The following is a 14214-nucleotide window of genomic DNA, read 5'->3' as shown; positions in this document are numbered from 1 at the left end:
ATTAAAATTACTTCCAGACAACATCAGCAAAATATTCTAGTTCAATCATCAGTTTATATATCCATAATGGAGACAGTTTACAAATGATCCTAACTGGTATACAACACAATAGGGAAACACAGAGGGGCCCGTAGCAAAAATTAACATAACCCAGTGGCTGATGTAAACCTTCATAGGCTCCACCTTTCTCCAGACAATCTAAGCCCCCAAACGTGATGAAGCCTAACTTATGTGGATGCCCTAAATACCGTCCGTCAATGGAAAAGTAAAAAGAAACAGAAGTTCCGAAATGCCAATATCTAGTAAAAGCATAGAGATGAGCGCGGACATGTTTAGAAAAACTCAAAATGCAAATGGTAACCTGTGAACTGATGGCAGTTCAATAAAGAAAATATGTTTTTACTACATATTGGATTTCTAGGACTTTTGGTTCCTCAACATTTCTACTGCAGCCGGCACTGACAACAAATGTTTTTGTTGCCCTTTTTTTCTACTGGAAAGGATCTTCCACTTCTCACCGGATTCCAGTGATTGAGAATCCATAGCTATGATTAAGAGCGGTTGGAGCGATCAAACATGTAAGCAATGTTTTTTTCTATTTTTTTTGTCGGGAGGATGTCTTTCTATAGAGTGTGAAATAAATAAAGGATACATTTTTGTAATTCCACGCAGTGCTGACTTTTGTCTAGTTTGGAAGTTTTTCCATCTATAACTCGTAATTTCTGATGGACATCTTGGCTGATAGATTATATCACCAAGTTTGGGGCTTCAGTAGCTTACCTGGATATTATCTTCTGATATATTAAGTAATTTGTTAAAGAAAAAACCCCTGTAATGGTTTCAAAAATATGTGATTTCTCAATGTTCATACAAAAGTCCAAATCCAATTGTTAGCAATGTAGTACAACTACACAATCTTGTTGACTTCATAAGACTTGCACAAAAGTATAAGGGTATGTTCACACGCACTGTTTTCAGACGTAAATCGGGCGTTTTACGCCTCGAATTACGCCTGAAAAAACGACTCCATTACACCTATAAACATCTGCCCATTTCTTGCAATGGGTTTTACGATGTTCTGTTCCCACGAGGTGTAATTTTACGCGTCGCTGTCAAAATACGGCGCGTAAAAAGACGCCCACGAAAAAGAAGTGCATGTCACTTCTTGGGACGTTTTTGGAGCCGTTTTTCATTGACTCCATCGAAAAACAGCTCCAATAACGTCCGTAAAATACGCCGCGAAAAACGCGAGTTGCTACAAAAACATCTAAAAATCAGGAGCTGTTTTCGCCTGAAACTAGCTCCGTATTTTCAGACGTATTTTTCTAAGCCGTGTGAACATACCCTAATAGATAACTATATCCGCTGGTGACTTACCTATTACCGTGTTCTTTCCATCTTATTCATAACTTGAACCCTAGAAAAAAAGTAACACAATGTTAGCGAAAACTTTCAATTTAAATCAAATAAATCCTTAAAAATATTTAAAACAAAATGTTTGCAAAAACCATCAATTATGGGTTACATATTTTCAATCAAATTATTTACCATTGCTTATCTGCGCCTCTTATCGGCCACCTAGGTTTTCCACATTCCAAATTGGCAAGTCTGCCCCAATATGCGGCAACTAGAGGGCATGGGATGTATCAGTGAATATCTACGAAAACTGAGACACAACCCCTGTGGGACCTAGCGACAGAAGTGGACAACTCAAGAACTTTTATCTAAAGAGGATTTTTATTTATTTTAGTTGGAAATGCTTTTTAATGAAGTCACTTTTTGAAGGCTTATCCGATCAGCAGAATACAGAGCACCATGCAGCTGCTGAATGGGACTATACTGCAGTACCAGTCACAGCTGCCAGTACGGGTGAACTGTTATACCTCGATGAACCCCTTAGTACTGATGATCGGTGGAGGTCTCGGGGGTCCCAACAGTCACCTATTTATCCTAAGGATAGGCCATCAAGGTTTTATTCTTGAAAAACCACTAAAATCTTTTCTATGGGTTAGCAAAATCAAAAGTGGGTAAAGAAATTCACTCAACACTAGCTATGAATAAAGATGAGCAAGTTGAGGCTAGAAACACAACATGTGTATGTTCGGCAGGACCGTTTAGAATGATACTGACGAATGTATAGACAGACTTATGCAACTGTATGCCTACATAGCTCTACAGCCTGTTTTTTATCTATTCAAAATTTTGTGACGGGTCTATGGGCTGCGCCCTGCTCTGGCTCCCTAGGCACACTGCGCATGCCCGTAACTCCTGCAACGCGTCAGGAATCCCGATGTGCGCTACAGCGCTGGGAGCCGGATGTGGGGCATGCCTCACTTCCGGTTCCCCCAAACACACGCGCCAGAAGCCCAATGGCGCTGTTTCTTAATCTCATGCACCTGTCCCCCACACTACATAAAGGCCAGCCAGTATCAGGGACATCAAGAATGCTGGAAAAATCAAATGTGAGGATTTGGATAATATTAATAAATTAAAATCCATCCCTAGACACTTCCATGAATACTACAATAATAGATGGCAGGGTTTGAGAGTCAGAGGAATAGACAGGATTATCACTGGTTCTCGCGGTGGAGACATCTTTCGCAAATTAGAAAGGATAGAATGCAAGTGGATAACGAAACTTAAGACCAGTTCTCCTTTTGGGTTAAATGAAAGAATATCATTTGCATCTTACCTCTAATGGTACTTTTCCTATGCATGGTATGCATTATGCACTTTAAATAAATTTAAATAAACTTCTTTGCTTTTTCAAGGTGGTCTTTTGAACCACATTGGTTTCTTGTTCACTATTCGACTCTCTAATTTGATGGGTCCTTATTTAATCTAATTTAACTTTATTAATTGTATGTTTCTCTGCACAATTATGTATTCATATTTTTGCATTTGTTATTTGTATGTTTAGCTATAGCGGCTTTATACATTTCGTATATGTGACTAGTGTTGTAGGAATATTGGTTATATTATAATGATGTATATGTGTATATGCATGTTATTTTTACATGTAAGTATGGTTGGATATGAATATGGCGTTATGCACAAAGCAATATAGATATGAGGATAAGCTGATCTAATTATATTGTGCACATTTTTTCACATTTTTCTTTGAGCACGTGTGGTCACAGTTTTTAACTTTACACTTTATCACTTATCTGTTTATCTTATTTTATTTATTTAGATTTATTTGTTCACCTTTTTGTATTGATTTTTAATAAAGATTCATATATATATTTTGTACTGTATACACAAATTTCTATCATTTATATCCTCAATCATTTATATGGACCTCTTCCAAATACAATTAGATCTGCCAAAAATGATATAACAAATTGTGAGTAATTGGAGAATGGGCAGTTCACATTTTTTTCCCTTAACAAAAATGGTGGTCGCAGAGCGCCTGTGTATGACGCATGCGCCGGCCCGGCTTCTCCCGTTCCGGTTGTGCGTGGGATGCGGGCGCGCATAGACATGCACAGTCTGCATCTTCCGGGCGCCGGGATCTGGGAGCCGGGGCGGGTATGTCCGCTATGGACGAGCGCCATGCAGTGAGCGGCACCACGTGTATATCCAGCTCAGGTGGGTGCACACCCTCCCCTGTGTTTGTATTGTAGCCAATGTTTTTGAGAATCAGGTCACATGTTGTGCTCTAATTGGAAAACAGCTTCACCCTAAACATAGAGACTCCCTATAAAAGACTTATCCATCCTACCAAACAGTACCCCTTGAAAAAGCTGACGCGAAACGTGCGTCGGGGTTCTGTGGTGGTGGTCTGGTGTGATTTGGGACTCAGTATGCAGTACAGTGGTTGGTATTCAACCTTGGAAGGATCTATGTTTTGAATGTTTTTTTTCTTGGAGACAGCATTGATATCCAGTACTATACTGAGTGTATACCTCTGGTCTCTTGAAACTATGTTTATTTGTATAGCAAGTGACTATCTATGAGATATATTTACAACGCTAGTACTTCCTTGTTATATTATTGGTGTGCTATGCTGTTCTGTGTATTGTAGTCCTTCCCACCACCACAATGTGGTTTTAAATGTGTGTGTTATTTGATGGCCATTGCTCTTAAATATCTGATTAAAATATAATAAAAGTTTGTTGTATGGTACCTATGATGTGCTATTCTGTTATTTCATTCTTTATATGGTAGTGTCTACATATATACTATAGGGATTATGTTTATGCTTTGATATACGCAGATCATTATATGTATTCTTTTGGCCTGGTTTGGTATAGGTATTGAAGTATCAGGAGACTATGCGCCCCCTGAGGAAGCCATTGAGGTGCACATTGGTTCTGTATGAGAGTTTGACCGCGAACATGGGTAAGAAACACTAACTCATGTTGCACTGGCACTTTTTTCCACCCCCCTGATATTTACCCCTTGGTGCGAATACTGTTCATAGGAGATTGGGCGTCTTAGATTATTATATTTATGTAAGACGCCTTCTTTTTACCTTGCCAATTATTATCTTTGAATTGCCAAAAGCGAACCCTAAGGGCATGCCCACACGTGGCGGATTTCCTCCGCAACTGTCCGCATCAATGCCGCACAGAATCTGCGTTGCAGATTCTGCGGCGGATCTGCCCAAAACCTGCAGTAAATTGATGCGGACTAGCTGCTGCGGACTGCGGTAAAAGTGCTTCCCTTCTCTCTATCAGTGCAGGATAGAGAGAAGGGACAGCACTTTCCCTAGTGAAAGTAAACGAATTTCATACTTACCGGCCGTTGTCTTGGTGACGCGTCCCTCTTTCGGCATCCAGCCCGACCTCCCTGGATGACGCGGCAGTCCATGTGACCGCTGCAGCCTGTGATTGGCTGCAGCCGTCACTTAGACTGAAACGTCATCTGGGAAGCCGGACTGGAGACAGAAGCAGGGAGTTCTCGGTAAGTATGAACTTCTATTTTTTTGACAGGTTGCTGTATATTGGGATCGGTAGTCACTGTCCAGGGTGCAGAAACAGTTACTGCCGATCGCTTAACTCTTTCAGCACCCTGGACAGTGACTATTTACTGACGTCTCTTAGCAACGCTCCCGTAATTACGGGAGCCCCATTGACTTCCTCAGTCTGGCTGTAGACCTAGAAATACATAGGTCCAGCCAGAATGAAGAAATGTCATGTCAAAAAAGGAAGACGCATCCGCAGCACACATAACATGTACATGACATCTGCGGACTTCATTGCGGAAATTAGAATCTCCATTGAAGTCAATGGAGAAATTCCGCCATGAGTCCGCAACCAGTCCGCCACAACTCCGCAACATCCATTGCATGCTGCGGACACCAAATTCCGCACCGCAGCCTATGCTCCGCAGCGGAATTTTCAGCCTCGTCTAAACGAACCCTACTAAATAGAAGTGGAAGTCAATGGAGAAACGGCTCCGCTGCGGATTAACGCTGCGGAGTGTCCGCAGCGGAATACAAGAGCAATTCCGCCACGTGTGGCTTTGCCCTAAGGGTGGACTCACACGTTGCGGATTATGTGGCAGAAATTCATGCGACTAAATCATCTAATGTGGGGCTGTTTCTGCAGCAAGCACATGGATTTCTGCAGGTTCCATTTAGATGAATGGAACTGGTTTTCAATCGCAGAAATCTCTGCAACAAATCTGCCGCATGTGAATCCCCCTAAATAGGTAAAATTGATTTATGATGAATCCTTGTGGCGGGCGAATCTTTAATTGATTTTGGAATTTGCAATAAATGCACTCATTTCCTTACAAAGAGAGCTGGCATTATATTTTTCCTTCAATTATTAAGTTTAAGTCAATGAATGATGCAAAACAGAAAAGTGGATGACAAAATTGAAAATGGAGAAAGAATGCAAAAACATTTTCTGAAAGAATTCATTGAAACATAATAATATGGGCGTTGTTAAGCACTTAAAACCCAAGGAGATTATTCCCTATAATAAAAGGGAATTGCTCTTATACATAACAAATAACTGTGAAAGACATTTTTTTCTTTACAGCCAGTCATCCCCATATCGTGTTACCTACCAGAGGATCCACTGGTGGTTCAGGTTCAGAAACAATAATGACCCCAAAGTTCCAGAAGAAGACTGTCATTTGGAGCTGACGTCAAGCCAACCTTATTCCTTATGAGTTAATTCATTAAAGGACTTGTCTGGTTTTAGCAAATTTATGTTATTTTTGTATAATTAAAAGATAACATTTTCCAATATACTTTCTGTATTAATTCCTCACGGTTTTCAAAATTTCTGCTTGTTGTAACTTATCATTTTACAAAACTAACATTAATTTGCTGAAGCCGAAAAACACCTTTAAAGTGTAACTAAACGTTCAACAAACTTCTGACATGTCATGGTGACATGTCAGAAGTTTTGATTGGTGGGTTACGAGAACTGAAACCCCCACCAATCGCTAAAACAAAGCTGCAGTAGCGCTCGTGTGAGTACTCAACTGCTTTGTTTCTGTTCGGCTTTTTCCGGAAATCACTGTATGGGAGGACGGTCTAAATATAAAGTCTATGAGCTCGTACTCTGATACATCGGCTTTCCAGAAAAAGCCGAACAGAAACGAAGCGTTCCTGACGCTTAGTTTTAGCGATTGGTGGGGGTCTCAGTGCTCGGACCCCCACCAATCAAATTTGTTGAATGTTTTGTTACCCTTTAACCATCTTTTAGACCTTATTAATGATATGTTCTGTCTGTGCAATAATAACAGCAGAAGTTATGATGCAATTAAAAGTGGAGGTGAACATTTTCTGAGGGGTGGGCACTCAGAATCCTTTACTCTGGTGGGCCTAAGAAACACAAGTCCGTCACTGTACACTGCTATTTTGCTTTGTAAGATTATGCTTTTGCTATGGCAGATATAAGCCCTGCCCTTGATAACTTAGCCAGTTTCCTAGAATGCATTTGACAGGTGCCTCCCTTCATACCATGCACACTCTATTCTATTCTATTGACTGTATTGTCAATTGTGACGTGCTTTTGACCTAGACCATTTAATTGGTCTCTCCTGATGAAGCCAGGGCAACTGTTGGTGCCAACATAATGAGAGGATAGGGCATCACTAGAGCTTGTAGCAAATAGAAAAAAATATACAAGGGTTCGCTCACCGCATTTCCACTCCGTTATTCCATTTGTTTGTCCAGACCACGTTGTGAATGGCAATGCTGCTCGTAGATATCCAGAGAAAGGTCCTGAGACGGCAGCAGGAACAAGGAGGAACGAGATATCCAGCACTCTTGTAAAATAAGCGATTTATTCGATTTAAACGATCAAAGCTGCTATGATTACCTTAGAGGTTTGAAACACGTAAGCGTGGTCCTGGGATTATCATTTTAAACTGCTCTGGGTTTTTTTAAATTACAAAATAAATTGTTTATTTTACAAGGATATCTCGTTCCTACTTGTTCGTTGCATCACTAGATATTTGTTACATCTCAGTACATCTTATTGTCTGCTGACTAATGTGTCACTATGTGATGTCTGATTTTTTTTTTGTTACCTGGGGCCCTTTTACACGGGGCAATTATCAGCAAATGAGTGTTCACAGAGAACACAAAGTTGGGTATAATTTGTGACCTTGCCTTATCTTTTTTATTTGATAAACTTTTGCTTATCCCCTTATTTGTTATATGCACTTTATATATGATCTAACTTTTTCAAATTTCTGGGTTCATTTTGTAATACCACTAATTGCTCATCCCGGTGATGCCACCCTTTATCTTGTGTGACCCATTTTTATCTGGTTTGTATGTAATTAACAAATAAAGTTTGTGACAATTTCTATTACTGGCGGCTTTAGGTATATGACTAAAGTCTCTCGTAGTGTGAATAATTTTCTGATCTGTCTGCTAAATCAAAAATACATCAAGTTTTGGAAAGTAAGAGATTCCTTTTATATTGCCCCGTAGGCATGATATTAGTTCAATGGATTAGTTTAGTTCATGTCTATGGTAAATAATACTATGTCCTGAACCAAAATCTTTTCCATCCCCCATTAAAAATAAAAATAATAATAGGATATGCTTAAAGTATTCCCTGTTGCCCTGATACTGGTCCTTACCTTCTTTACACTATTGTACAATAACATGTATTACACAACTTTTTTTTTTTAATTACTTTACGGTGTATGTGTCATTAAAATGCTCCTGTTGCAGATGGAAGCTAAATCAAAAATAAGACACAGCTCTGCAGTTCACCTCATCTATCATTTTCTACAAAACGGACATCATTATTATTATCTTGTCTACAGGGAACCTTCAAAAATGTCAGCTATTTTAATGCAATCAGCACATGCTAAGAATATGCACAGTAAATACATCTCCTTAATTTTAGTTTGGCATGACTTCATGGAGACTTCAGGTATTACCGTCAAGCAGAGACGCAATCATTTCAGTAAACCTCAGGTGAACCTTCACTTTTATATTAGGAAATTGCATTTACAGCAACTCCTTAATACAGTACGCCAGAGACTCAAGTAATAGGACATGCTCTATGCCTGCCCTCCCTGGCCATATCAACAGATTGCAGCCATATCGCAACCGCCCTCTCATCTCTCCACTGAAATAATAATACGGGTGCTGCTAAAGTTGTATGTATCCAATTAGGGCCAATTAGGTGTAAATATAAGGGAATTAGGGGCCTCTTACACGGCCCGACTTGTAAACATGTCTTACATGTCAGGCCGTGTAAATGAGCGCCAATCAACGAAACAGCTTGTTGATCGACGCTCGTTTGCTCCTTTGACAAGGAGCTATGTATGTAGACGAGTGCACATTACTATGACCGCTCGTCCCCATACATTTCTATCATGGCGGCAGCGCATCTCTCTGTTTAGACAGGGTATTCAGCATCCTGACCACTTCTCTGCACTTCTCTGTGTTTTACTGCATAGCAGGCATAGTCTCGCGAGATTACGCTGTAAACTGTCATTTACAGCGAGATCTCGCTGTGCTGTGCTGTAAATCACAGAGACGTGCAGAGAAGTGGTCAGGATTCTGAATACACATCACGTCCTGGCTGGAGGTAATGTATATTCATTGTCAGGACACTGCAGTAATGTTATAGTGTGTTTATGTGGCTGCACATAGCGATATAGCTATATCGCTATCTGCAGTGTAAATGAATGGGGAGAAGTGTATGACGCTGATTGGTCACTGATTGGTCAGCGTCATACACTCCTCTGTACAACGCCCACTTGGCCAAAAAGTAAAACACGCCCAGTTGTTCATTGAGAAACTCATTAGCATAAAGCTAATATAGGTCATAACTCTGTCAAAAATTATCGTTTTTCTAAATAAAAGACACTGCTGTTATCTACATTACAGCGCCGATCACATCATGTACAATATAGGCCACTTATAATGTGGTGACAGAGCCTCTTTAAGTTATTATGAGTCCAATCGCTGCTTTATTCTCCCATATATATTCTTATATAGTTCTTATATCTAGGTCGCTCAGCAATCCTGCTTTTAGGATTGGAATGGGAAAAAGCTTCAGACACCTTCTTACTTTAAATAAAAGGAAATTTACTTTAGAAACTACGGTGGTGCAAATATCTCAGCTCCTTACTTAATAGGAGCTGTCTAGCTTAGAAAACCCATTTTCAAATACCAGTTGTACCCTCATCTATAAGCCAGAACAGAGAGTAACTACAAAGAGTGTCTCTCTCTGTAGAGGATATGGCATGTCCTTCCATTACACAGACAGCCCCTGAATTCAAAGGAAACGGTGTAATGCTTATTTTGCCCTGTGGTGGCACTGCAGGGGAATTGAACGCTTGCTGCCGGATTCCCCCAAAGAATACAGATGATTGCCAGGGGTTCAAGCTGTGGGGCCTCTTGTGATTAGCTTTTTGTTGGGGGACCTGTCTAACATAAAGGGATTGTTCAAAGCAAACAGTCTCTCGAAATCTGTAAGGCCCTTTTACATGGGCCAATGATCGGGGCAAACGAGCGTTCATAGGAACGATGCCGATCATTGCCCTGTGTAAACAGGGTAACGATAAGCCGATGAACGAACAAACACTCGTTCATCGCCAACTCCTATAGTTTATGCAACAATAAATAGTATCGTTATCGGCAGCACAAGTACCTGTGTACACAGGGAGATGTGCTTCTGACATGATGGACATGCATGGGGGCGAGCGATAGTAACGATCCCTCGTCTTCATACAATGTTTCTTGTGAAAGGAGCAAACGAACAGCAATCAATGAGCTGTCTCGTTGATCGGCACTATTTTCTGCCAATATACCTGCTGCTTCACTATCTGTCATACTTCAATACCACAGACAGTTTCAATTTGAGAGATTGTTCAAAAGAGTTTTATTAACCATATTCACTGTGTAGACACAACCACAAGATTTGTAGACAACAAATGATGCAAACCTATAAAAAAACGTGGTGGAATTGCTTCATTTTCCACACAGAAAATTGCTTAAATCTGAAGCGTTGCTCTATAATGAGCGTGTTAACCTTGTTTCCGAAGTGCCGTCCTACCGGGCGTCATAAAAGGTGATTAGATTTTAATTACCGATTTTATTATCTACACAAATGTATCTGTTAAAAGAACAAAACATTTTATCTTTACCATGGAAAACAAATCCTCAGTGTTTCTCAAGGGACAGTTCAAGCATAATTCACCCTGTCTAGACTTTTCTTAATTACCATTCATCTCAATATTTCAAGTACAATAAGGAAGGGCATTTTGCTTATTTTAACACCTTTATCAACATATGACCTTCAATTTAATATAATTGTTAAGGCTTTTGTATTTGGATTCCAGCATATACCAACCACTGAGTAATAAAATAACAGCTTTTATTGTCCTTTTAGGCACAGAGAGGATCTTATTTGTATGCATTGTGTGTATGATGGCGCAGACTGTAATAAAGATGCAAAAAGCAGATCAAAGTAATGTTAATGAAGCCACACCAGCCAATGTGTTTCAATGGTTTTTTGTTGATGACATATGAATTATAAGTGTCACAGAATTTATTATACACTGTACAAAATTGTTTCTGTTCACAAATATTTACACCCATTTGTTTATGGTTTGGCATATACACTATGTTATTTTATTATTTTCATAGTATTCTGTAAAAGGGAAGAAGACGGATGTCCAGATGTGGCTTAGAAAGTGTAAATAGTGTAACAAACCATTAAACATTTAAAGCATATGTTCATGCTTGAACACTATTTTATAGTTAATACATAGATATAATCTACATATAAATTTGAGTAAATTTGTAAATACAGTGAAACATTTCCAAAAGATCACCACTTTAAGAAGACCACCCCCTTATCCAGACCAGATTTCCTTTGACAGATTATCAGTTCCACCGTATAATTTTGTGGCCATCTTCTTTGAGAATATCATTACCTTAGAAGACCACTTTCAATTCATTTGGGGGTAGTCATCTCAAAGAGCTTTCACTGTACATTAAATGACCCCCTTTATTATAGACCAAAACTATATTCACAATTCTCACTATTGGACCAACAGCTTGTCGACAGATCAACCCTTAGCTGAGCTCCTATGCAATCCAATGCTCTTTGCTGCATTCTGGGATGGGTAAGCTGGCCATACACCAGGGCCAGCTCCAGATTTATGTGGGCCCGTGGGCGACACAGAATAAGTAGGCCCCTTTGCGGGGGAACTCACAGCGGCAGTAAAATGGCAGAAAACGTCACTTTGTGCCCCCATATACAGGGTGGGCCATTTATATGGATACACCTAAATAAAATGGGAATGGTTGGTGATATTAACTTCCTGTTTGTGGCACATTAGTATATGGGAGGGGGGAAACTTTTCAAGCTGGGTGTTGACCATGGCGGCCATTTTGAAGTCGTCCATTTTATATCCAACTTTAGTTTTTTCAATGGGAAGAGGGTCATGTGACACATCAAACTCATCGAGAATTTCAGAAGAAAAACAATGGTGAGCTTGGTTTTAACGTTACTTTATTCTTTCATGAGTTATTTACAAGTTTAAAACTAAGTTTAGTTCAGTAAAACCGCAAGGAGTCCGGTTGTTGTGCTAGTAATATAGACCCTAAAATCTGGGTAACTGGCCTATGGCTGGGCTTGCATGTGCATTTTTTTGCTCTTCAACTGATCTGAATAAATCTGTTTTCTTTTTTAATTTATCACCGGTTGACCTGAATGAATTGAAAAAAACAAATAAAAAAATAATAAAAAATAAATAAATATATATATAAACAAATTGTGATGGAACTGTTGAGGACTTAATCATTGCAATAGAAATGAACAGGATCTTTTCAATGATTCGTCACGATCAGTTCATTCATATTTTTTTATTCTTTTAACAAAAAGTGACAGCAATAAAAAGTGAGCCTTATAGATGGAAAGATAGATGTATTTAAATACAATATCTAAATATGATTAAATATTTTGATGATAACATTATATGAGATCATTATTCGTTATTTTTTTAAAATAATTAATTGGTAACTGGATATTCACCATATCTAATAAGTTTAATGGTGAATTAACTTAAAATATTAACGTTACCATCAAAAAGTTTTCTTCACCGTGAAGATTTGCTCACTTCAATAAACTTTACTCCATCTGCAGATCTCTAGAATACCAGAAATGGCTTAAATTCCTAAACAGTCCGACTTCACAGGAGTCATTCATTAGACACAATGATGAAATAAAATCCGCCGAGGAGCCACAACACAATATACATTCTGACTGTTCTTTCTGATTAACTGTGAATATCATTTATATAATAGTTCACTACCACACTGAGCTGCAGAAGGGAAATTGTCTCCTCTATAGGAGTCCTAGCAATTATCTAACACTGTTAAACATGTCTACCGGGAGAACAAAAATAATCAATTCGACTGTTAGCATCATCGGGCTTTTTTTTTTGTTCTTTGGTAAACATTTGACTTTGTCTTTTGTGATCCGGTATGCCGCCCTGTATTAAAAAAGAGAATCTCCTTGTTTCAGAATAAAGAACATTTAATTAAGATTATTTCTGATTTCTAAACCTCCCCTATGTGCTGATTAAAGAAGCAAGCAATATGGTGTGTGGGGGTGGGGGCACCTGCTGGTTGTAAACAGGGTATAACAAATGTCCCACTGCTTCAAAACAAGGAAACATGGGCACCCCTGCTGGTTAGTAATGAGGAAGAAGCTGTCCCCTACAGACTGAAAACGCTGAGAGGATAGGAAACAAAATGGGCTGTGGAATCACATGAGCGTAAGCAGAAAGGAGGGCGATCGGTTAATGTAATGACACCACATTGTATTGCCTCTGATAGCGTTGGGAGCCTTGAAGGAGGCATTTATTATCAATTGCAGGGTTAGCAACAAGAAGTCTATCCCATATAAATAAATATGTGCCTGTAATACTCGGACCATGAGAGTCAAAAACATAATGTAAAGTGGAGCCCAGACAATAAAGTGCTAAGGACCAAAAATCTGTCTTAGATCCCTTTCCTCAATTCTTTATCGGAATATCTTAGCTTAGAATCAAATACTTCCAAAATATTGGAAAATAATTGAGTGTACAAAATGCTAATTCACAGGAAGATACAAGTATACTGGGTGGGGATATTTAGTAGATCAAGTCATTTGACATAAAATATCAAACAAACCAAAATGGTTCAGAACTGAATATGTTGCCTGCAGTGTTAGCTGTTATTGTTGTGATACTACATAGAGATAGCAGAGCTCAATAGTAACACACTGTTCCAAATAACACACTACACTCTCAGGGGATTACCTATAGAGGTAGAAGTTGCACCATTGACCCGGTGCCCATTAACCCAAGGTCCCCTCTGCCACGTAAGAGGACACCAATATTATAATTGCTACATGGTAGTTTGGGTCCAGGAGCTTCAAATGACACCTCTGTCCACTCTTATACATCTAACAAACTCAGCTCTGCTAAGAATGTTGGTGATTTGCTTGGGGACTAAGAATCTGGAGATTTTCCCTATAATGTGTAGAATGATCATGAGCAGCCAAGCGTCCCTGCTATAGAATACAAAGTATGTTCCTAAAGGTTGCATAGAAGTAATTGGTGCTTGACCCCTTCAGAAAGGAGCAAGAGTTCAGGCTTCCTAGAAAAATAACCTTTCATTCACAAGACATGGGTCACATGTGACAGTTTCTGAGGTTATGCTCTCAGGCTCCCGAGGTTAATGTCAGGCCACAGATTGCGGGGCCCCTGCTGCCAGGTGGCTGA

At 39.4% G+C, this 14214-nt stretch overlaps 1 long non-coding RNA gene across 2 annotated transcripts in view; it reads right to left on the bottom strand.

Moving 5' to 3' along the window:
• LOC142743592 (uncharacterized) overlaps nucleotides 1-14214 on the bottom strand; it is a 365206-nt gene that overhangs the window by 230583 nt on the left and 120409 nt on the right. For both annotated transcript variants that reach the window (XR_012881591.1, XR_012881592.1), the window contains exon 5: nucleotides 1378-1417. This is a non-coding gene — a long non-coding RNA (uncharacterized LOC142743592). The remainder of the gene's footprint in view (nucleotides 1-1377; nucleotides 1418-14214) is intronic.

Source organism: Rhinoderma darwinii, chromosome 2 (genome assembly GCF_050947455.1).
Source record: "Rhinoderma darwinii isolate aRhiDar2 chromosome 2, aRhiDar2.hap1, whole genome shotgun sequence".
Classification (NCBI taxonomy): domain Eukaryota; kingdom Metazoa; phylum Chordata; class Amphibia; order Anura; family Rhinodermatidae; genus Rhinoderma; species Rhinoderma darwinii.
This window is presented reverse-complemented; position numbering and strand designations above follow the sequence as displayed.